Genomic DNA, 7,425 nt, shown 5'->3' with positions numbered 1-7,425 from the left:
GGGCATTATTACTCGTCATTTGCATTATAGCTTGCGTAACCTCTAGCTCTGTAAATGACAATGAATATTTTTCCATATTTAGGACTGGACCTGCGGGCATCCCTTCCCCATCATAGACCTGTTTAAAATGACTGTACCAGCCATGTTCCTGGATACCGCAATCAAGCTCACTGTTGCTTTTGTCCTGAAAAAAAGGCTTATTAACCACAGCCCAAAATTTTGCGCTATTTTTAATTACATCAATGGATAAAAGTTCATTCCAGGCCTCCTCCCTGATTTCATTTTTCCACTTTTTTTGTGCCATTTTGTATGAATTCCTAGGGACAGTTACTTCCACTTTATCAGGAGGGTTGGATTTCAATGCTACCATCAGCTTCCGATGGGCTATTGAACAGTTGTGGTCAAACCATTTCTCCCCGTTCCTTGATTGCGCCTTAACTACTTTTTTAAGATCACTATCGATCTGGGTACAAATTCTACTGTTGGCCATAAGGACCTCCTCACCGACTATGCCATCAGTCAAACAGGTAGACATTTCTTGGCCAACCTTTGCCAGCAAATTGTCCTCAAACTCCTTAGGCACCACCCGGCACCATTTCAATCGTCGTGCTTGAAAGGTGGGTCTTAAATCTAACATTCCAACTGTCAAGTTAGTTTTATCTTTTTTCTTTAAGTCATCTACCAAGGTCAGCCTTACAGGGTTATGATCACCATATGAGGACCAGGATGCATGATACTGGCAAATTGCCACATTTAGGCTGACAAAGATATAATCAATAGTTGACCCAGAGCCTTTGCCTCTAAAAGTTAGAACGTCCCCCCTAAATTGGGTAGGGTAGATCAGATCATTTCCAGCTATCAATTCTTCTAAATACGATCCCAGCGGGGAATGCTCAAAATGAATGTTATCTTGGTTAGCTGGTCCTAGACTGTCCCAGACATAACAAATACCCTTGCAACAATGAACATTAAAATCTCCAAGCACTATAACCGAATAACAATTTGTACTGTTAACATTATACATTTCTAAGAAATCATATAAACTGACTAGATGTTCATTAAAAAAAGCCTTATCAAAGGAGTTATAAAAATTAACAATGAGCCAGTTGCCAGTGGTTTTGGTTAAAATTTCCACAGCCAAGCAGTAAGGTGTACCTGTCTCCACTTTGGTATAAGTGCCCTCAAGTTTTAGTGAGATAAGGGTTAAGAGTCCACCCTTTGCTCTCCCCATAGGGGAAGCAACTGCTGGCAACCAGAAAGCCGCATACCCATCCAAAAGAAAAGTATTATTTATATCCCAAGTTTCCTGGAGCCCGATGATATCACAATCAGTAAGACAGTCCCTCCACTTAACATCTTTTGCCTTACTGTTTAGCCCGGCAATGTTCCAGCTAAGGAACCTGGTTCCTGGTCGAGGGACCTTAGCTACCGCCATGCCATTGCTACAGCCACCTCGTACATCCCCTAAAGTGTCTGTAATGTTGAAATTGCCACACCCACATGCACTCACTGAGTTTCCTGGTTTTCCGGCCTCTGCCCCAACACCCGATAAACAAGCTTCTACACCAGGTAGAGAATGGACCCGGCCAAGTTCAAGTCAATCATTAGATTCTAGCCCACTCAGGGGTTGATATCGGTTGGATGTAACAATCTCAAAACCAGTAGACCCATCAGTGCTGTTACCTCTGCCCCTAAAAGAATCATTGAAGGGCTGCTGGATTAAGTGCCTGTAAAAGTATCCCAGAGGTCGAAGTGTAATACCCTGGTTGTTATGGGGTAAAGAGGTGGCTCTTAACAATACAGTATTGGCAAGATGTGGATTTCTAAAATTAATAATGACACAATCGCTACTGATATTCTTATGATATCTGCCTACCCAGGTGGCTCTTCTAGTGGTTAAGATCTGGTATGATAATGCCACTGGAAACCCACACTCTCGATTAAGCCATGACACAGTTTTGTTCTTCAAGGAATCATGGGATTCTGGCTTGTTTGAGTGCCCGGTCTCTCTTACCGGTGGGACATTGGTTAGGACTGCCACAAACGGTGCACAGTCCGGTGGTAAATCTGGTTGTGAGTTAACCAAGCATCTATTCTTCGCTTCTGCTTGCCCTGTCTTTCTCTCTGGGCCTGTTGCTGACGGTGGGTTTTTACATGCAGTTTCCGGGGCTACAAGTACAGCTGATTCAACTGTACAAGATCCCCCATTGGGAAGCTTAGAGGTCTCATTATTAACCCCCTGACCCTTTTCAACAGCTTTATTACTTTCAGTTATGTCAATGTGGGGTCCCGAAAGGCCACCTAATCTCACTACTTCCGCAGAAATCAAGTCAAGTTTAGCCATTAGGGGTTTAACGATCTTGGCAATTTTTGCGTTTATAATACTAATCAAGAGATCTAATTGCTCAGTGTCTATTTTAACTGTGGCATTGTTAACTACGGACTCTGTAGCACATGCAACGCTAATGGGTGGCGATTCTCCTCTTTTACTGTTGCGCCCCCCGTTTAGTTTGTGTGTTCCTATGTAATCTCAGTACTCTCTGTGTTCTAGAGGCCGGGGAGCGCTGAGCTGGAGAATCATGAGAAGCACCCGGTTTGTCCTGATTAAGCGCTGGTTCTATAAATGGAGGGGCGGGAGCTTCCATGTTTAATAAATCAGGGTGAACAGGATCACAATTATCATCTGGTGGGGATACACACCGTAAAATAGGCGATGTAGGCGGTGAAACAGAAGAGGACCCCCGGCCTAACGACCAACGTCGTTCACTATTGATTTTGTTCACAACTTTCACAAGATAGTTGTCTAACGTGGCTGATACAGGGGGGGTTTTAACAGCTTTAGCCTTAGACATTGTTAATACTGTCGATTTAATCTAAGGCGTTCAGTTATTGGGAACAGAAACCAGCACGAACACCAAACTACAGTAGTAAAGGGCTTATTTCAACTCCTTGTCCTGCGAATTTATGATTCAAACATTAAAACAAACATACACGAAATAATTAAAAAGTCTCACTTTGACGGGTATAATGGAGCTCAGCTACAATGTCCGTAAACCAAGGTCCGTGGCCCAGCCCAGCCTCGTCCTGCCCCGAATGGCCACAGATTGCCCCGCCCTTGTCCCGGGCTTCTTCCGGACGCTCCTGTGCGCGACTCGTGTGGCGAGAGGCGTTCTGCTGTTTTTAAGCGCCTCCGGGCGCGTCTCAGGTGTCACAGGTGCGCCTGGTCAGCCAGGGCAGCTGGGAGCTGGAGTTCTCCCGCTACTGCTGGTGGGTCCGGCGTGGAGAGGCAAGTGTCTGCGCCGCCGGTGCCGGTGTCGCTTCCCTCATAGTGCTCGTTGCCCTCACGGGATGCTGGTAGGTCCGCCTATGTGTGGAACGAGTCCGTTTTTTAATAGGTTGATTGCAGCTAACGAAAGAAATTTAATTAGGGCGGTGAATAAGGAAACATAACCAAAGCTGAGTTGTCTTTGAGACAAGGACGTTGGTCTAACAAGCTTTGCCAGTAATTTGCTTGTTGATTCACTTCAGCATAGAGACTTCCTATAAAGAGATTTTAGGTGAACTCGGCAAAGTAACTATAAGATTCTTTAACCATGTTCATTGCACCAATATGGATGGACAGGAGCAATAATAGATTTAAAGGTAATTTTGTGTGTACACGTAAATGACACCGAGTAAACCGGTCTTTTGGGGTCCAGTAGAGAATATCACACTGGCACATAATATCAGTCAGAATGGCCTAATTAGTGACGTGTTCCTAATCATTCCACACTCAAATTGGGCACATTTTTGTGTCAGAGAACATCGGATATCTGAACAGAATCCAACTACTTTGTGTTATTGAGTTGTGAGTAAACTATAACACATCATTGGTGGGGGGTGCGGGTCAAAGGTAACTATTACGCATACCTTGAAGACGGGGATATAGAAGCGTAGTGCAGTGGTGTTATGATGAGGTTCCTAGGCACACAAGAGATCGGAAGTTCTGTATCTTTGTGCTGTCACTCCTTTACTTCGGCCAAAACTTCAAAGTAGACCGATTGTTTACACGCATAATGTTGCTAGGTGATGAGATGTGTTCAATGCAAGTACTACCCATCGTGCTGAAAGGGAGTGCACAGCATGGCCAGCCCGGGCACTTTTGCAGCTGCAGTGGGATGTTTCTGAGACAGCTTCATAGCGGCCTGGACTTTAGTGCCCCTCCGGTCTTCGGGGTGAACTGATCAACTGTGCTCAAGGGCCAAATCAGAGGCATCCGAAGCCGACCCTGCAGCAGTAAAGAGGCAGAAAGATTGAAGGATCCTTTGGGGGTTCAGGCCAGGAGGACAGAAAGCAGCACCATGGTACGGACCTGCATAAGGGAGCACACCAGTGGCTAAGTAGTGGAGCAGGAAGTATAATGCTTTGCTGGAGCCGCCCTTGACATTTGTGACTGGACTATTGCAGGTAAAAGACCTATCAGCATGCCCCTCTATGTCACTTTCTGACACTTCACCCGCCTGCATCCCATTTTTCTCCCCCATAAACTGACTCCCTTTGGGCACTCTCATAATTCCCCAACCCGTCCACCTGCACCCTGTTCAGCAGTCCCCAAAAGCTTCCATGCGTATTACTTGTTCAGCACTCTCATAAAGGGCTCCTGTCTTCCTTTCCTATGTCCTGTTAGGCCCTCCCCTGGGACCCATAAACCACCCATCCGTCACATGTCTCATTCCCAGAATCAACCCCATCGAACGCGCCTGTCAGTTTTGGCCTTTCCAGGAGTCACTTCTGTGTCCTGTTTGGCAATCCCTCAAGCCTCCACAGACCATCCCGCCTCCCCTGCGGCTCCCCTGCATACTCCCAGAACAGAGGGAGCTAGAACACACAGCCCTGCTTGCTTCTGAACGATTCCGTCCTAATTTTAAACAACTGTGCTAGCTCGCTGCAGGCAACGACCCACCACACCCGGGATGCCCCAGGTCCTATCGGGACACTTTTAGGGGGCTGCACCCCAACATTTATTTTTTCAGACAAATGGAGACCTAGTTTTAATCCACTAGCTTACTCACACCAGAGGCAATGGATGTTACAGTTACCAGCTATTCCACAGAGGAAACATCATAACAGATCTGTAAGTGACCTGTCCTATGTGCCTGTGCCAGTTCTGAGATAGTCATAAACATCTTAAACTTTTCCTCTATTCTGAACTTTGCGATGTGATAGTCTTCAAGTAATGAAATGTCCACCAAGCTCTCATGATGCACTTTCTTGATGTCCTGGTATTCCAGAAATAGGACAACTTGAATTACCCTTCTCACCTGACTTTTTCCACACATGTACATGGTGTTATGTCTCGAGCTGCACCATGTTGTGTCTCGAGCCAGCCAGCATCATGCCTTTCCTGGCTTAAGTGCTACATGGTCCTCACGCTCGATGTTGCGGGCAATTGTTATGAATTGAAACGGGCTTGAACATTCCTTATGAATGTGGGCTGTTGTGGGCAGATCGGGTGGTGAGAGCTGACCGGCGGCTGCGTCCGCCAATCTTCTGTCATAGGGGTTATGTTCCTGATTAAAGGATTTTCCTATCAACTTGACTACGTGCATCCTTCGTAACATTGGCGACGATGCTACATAACCTCAGATGAACCTGCGCAAAATAATAATAATATTTTGGATTTGTGCCTTTTGACTTTAATTGGACATTGTTCAAGGAGGACTTTCACAAACGATTATTTATGACAGATTGAAAGAATATACTGAAAAGCAGCTCTACCGTTTCCTTCGATCAACCAATGTAAGTGACAAAAGGAGTTGTTTGTTTTGAAGCTTTCGTTGATTGTACCACAACGTTAATTTTCAAATTGAAAGTATAAAAGGATTGTGTGTCTATGTGGAAAGCATTCGTTACGGAGAACAAGAACTCTTTTGTTGAGCTGGTTTTAATTGGAAATATGTGAAGTCATAAGTGCTTTGGCTTACTTGATACTGTGAAGATCGTTTCACTGCGCATCTTTTGATCCTGTGGAATCTGGCATGCTTAGACCTCCGTGGAATCTTTGAAGTCTCTAAAGAACGTGCCTGTACAGAACGTTGCCTGAAGTGATTCTCGCGAGCATTACGTTCTACAAGCCTTTGTCATTACGTTACACGACCTGCGTAAGGTCACGCATACTACGTACGACGTGACTCCATCTTGACTCTACACTACAGACGCTTGATTTAGACTTTCGTGTTTGGATTGCCTACATGACAGACGCTGGATTTGGACTTTCGTGTTTGAATTGCCTTCTACTTCAACGATACCCACGTTGCGCGTCACAGTACTCGAGGTACTTTATTTAGGAGACACATGAATTATTTATATGGATAATTGACCGTCTCATCTGCGATACGCTCGCAGCGTATCTTCATTATTAAGTGCCTTCGGTGCTTTTACACAGTCTAGTTTTCACTCTTGCTTATTCGTTTTTACATTTTGTGTACTCCTTATTCCAGGTAAATTAACCTTGACTAGTGGTGTTAGTTATACTATACTTACAACGCTTTCATATTTAAACACATTTGTATTGTATTGTATGGTATCCTAAATATTCAATTGTAAAATATCTTTACTGATTTATCAGAATGTCCAACTCTACAATTAATTTACCAGCACCCCAAGCGTTTTTGATTAAGGATGGAGAGGAGTCTAGTCAGAGATGGGAGGAATGGAGCGATTATTTGATAAACTACTTGGATACCTCTGAAAGCAAGGAATTTACCCCGGAAAGGAAGAAAAAAATCTTCTACATTGTCTTGGTCCGGGTGGATTAAGAGTTTACAATAGAATAGAGAAAATTATTTTTAGTGGGGGTGAAGTCAATGTCTTTTCGCAAGCCATTAACAACCTCAATTCTTATTTCGCACCAACGGTTTGTAAGGCAGTACGCAGGTTTAATTTTTATCATAGAAAATCGAGGATTACATTGCTTCGCTTAGGAGACTTGCTTTATCCTGCAACTTTGGGACCATCGAAGAAGATCTGATACTTGACCAATTGGTAATGCATAGCAATAATCACAATTTACAGGATAAGTTATGGGTAAATGGTGATGCAAGCCTAAAACAAATTTCAGCGATAATTAGCAAGGCTGAATTGACCTCGAGATATGCGAAGACTGTTATTAATAAAGCAAAAGGTGATCATGGTGATGAGATAATTAATATTGTTAGGGCTCCTGTTCAGATAAATACAGAGAAAAACAAGTACAAACCAAATCCTAAGGGGAAGAGTAAGACAAGAGATGTTAGCAATGCTAAAACATTTGATGTTAAAGGGGCTTGTTTTCGTTGTGGTAGTTTATCACATTTGGCAAATGACAAGAAATGCCCTGCTTTGGGTCAAAGATGTGCTTATTGCAAAATGTCAGGGCATTTCGCTAGAGCTTGTGTTAGATCTGGG

General features: G+C 44.0%; 1 long non-coding RNA gene across 4 annotated transcripts in view; it reads left to right on the top strand.

Moving 5' to 3' along the window:
* Nucleotides 1-6,178: 6,178 nt before the first annotated feature.
* LOC144767037 (uncharacterized) overlaps nucleotides 6,179-7,425 on the top strand; it is a 369,045-nt gene continuing 367,798 nt past the window's right edge. For 2 of the 4 annotated variants that reach the window (XR_013598036.1, XR_013598035.1), the window contains exon 1: nucleotides 6,182-6,313. This is a non-coding gene — a long non-coding RNA (uncharacterized LOC144767037). Of the gene's footprint in view, nucleotides 6,314-7,425 lie in introns of all 4 variants that reach the window. The other 2 variants (XR_013598037.1, XR_013598038.1) reach the window with 2 other exon arrangements.

The sequence above is a fragment of the Lissotriton helveticus genome, chromosome 7 (assembly GCF_964261635.1).
Source record: "Lissotriton helveticus chromosome 7, aLisHel1.1, whole genome shotgun sequence".
NCBI lineage: Eukaryota > Metazoa > Chordata > Amphibia > Caudata > Salamandridae > Lissotriton > Lissotriton helveticus.
This window is presented reverse-complemented; position numbering and strand designations above follow the sequence as displayed.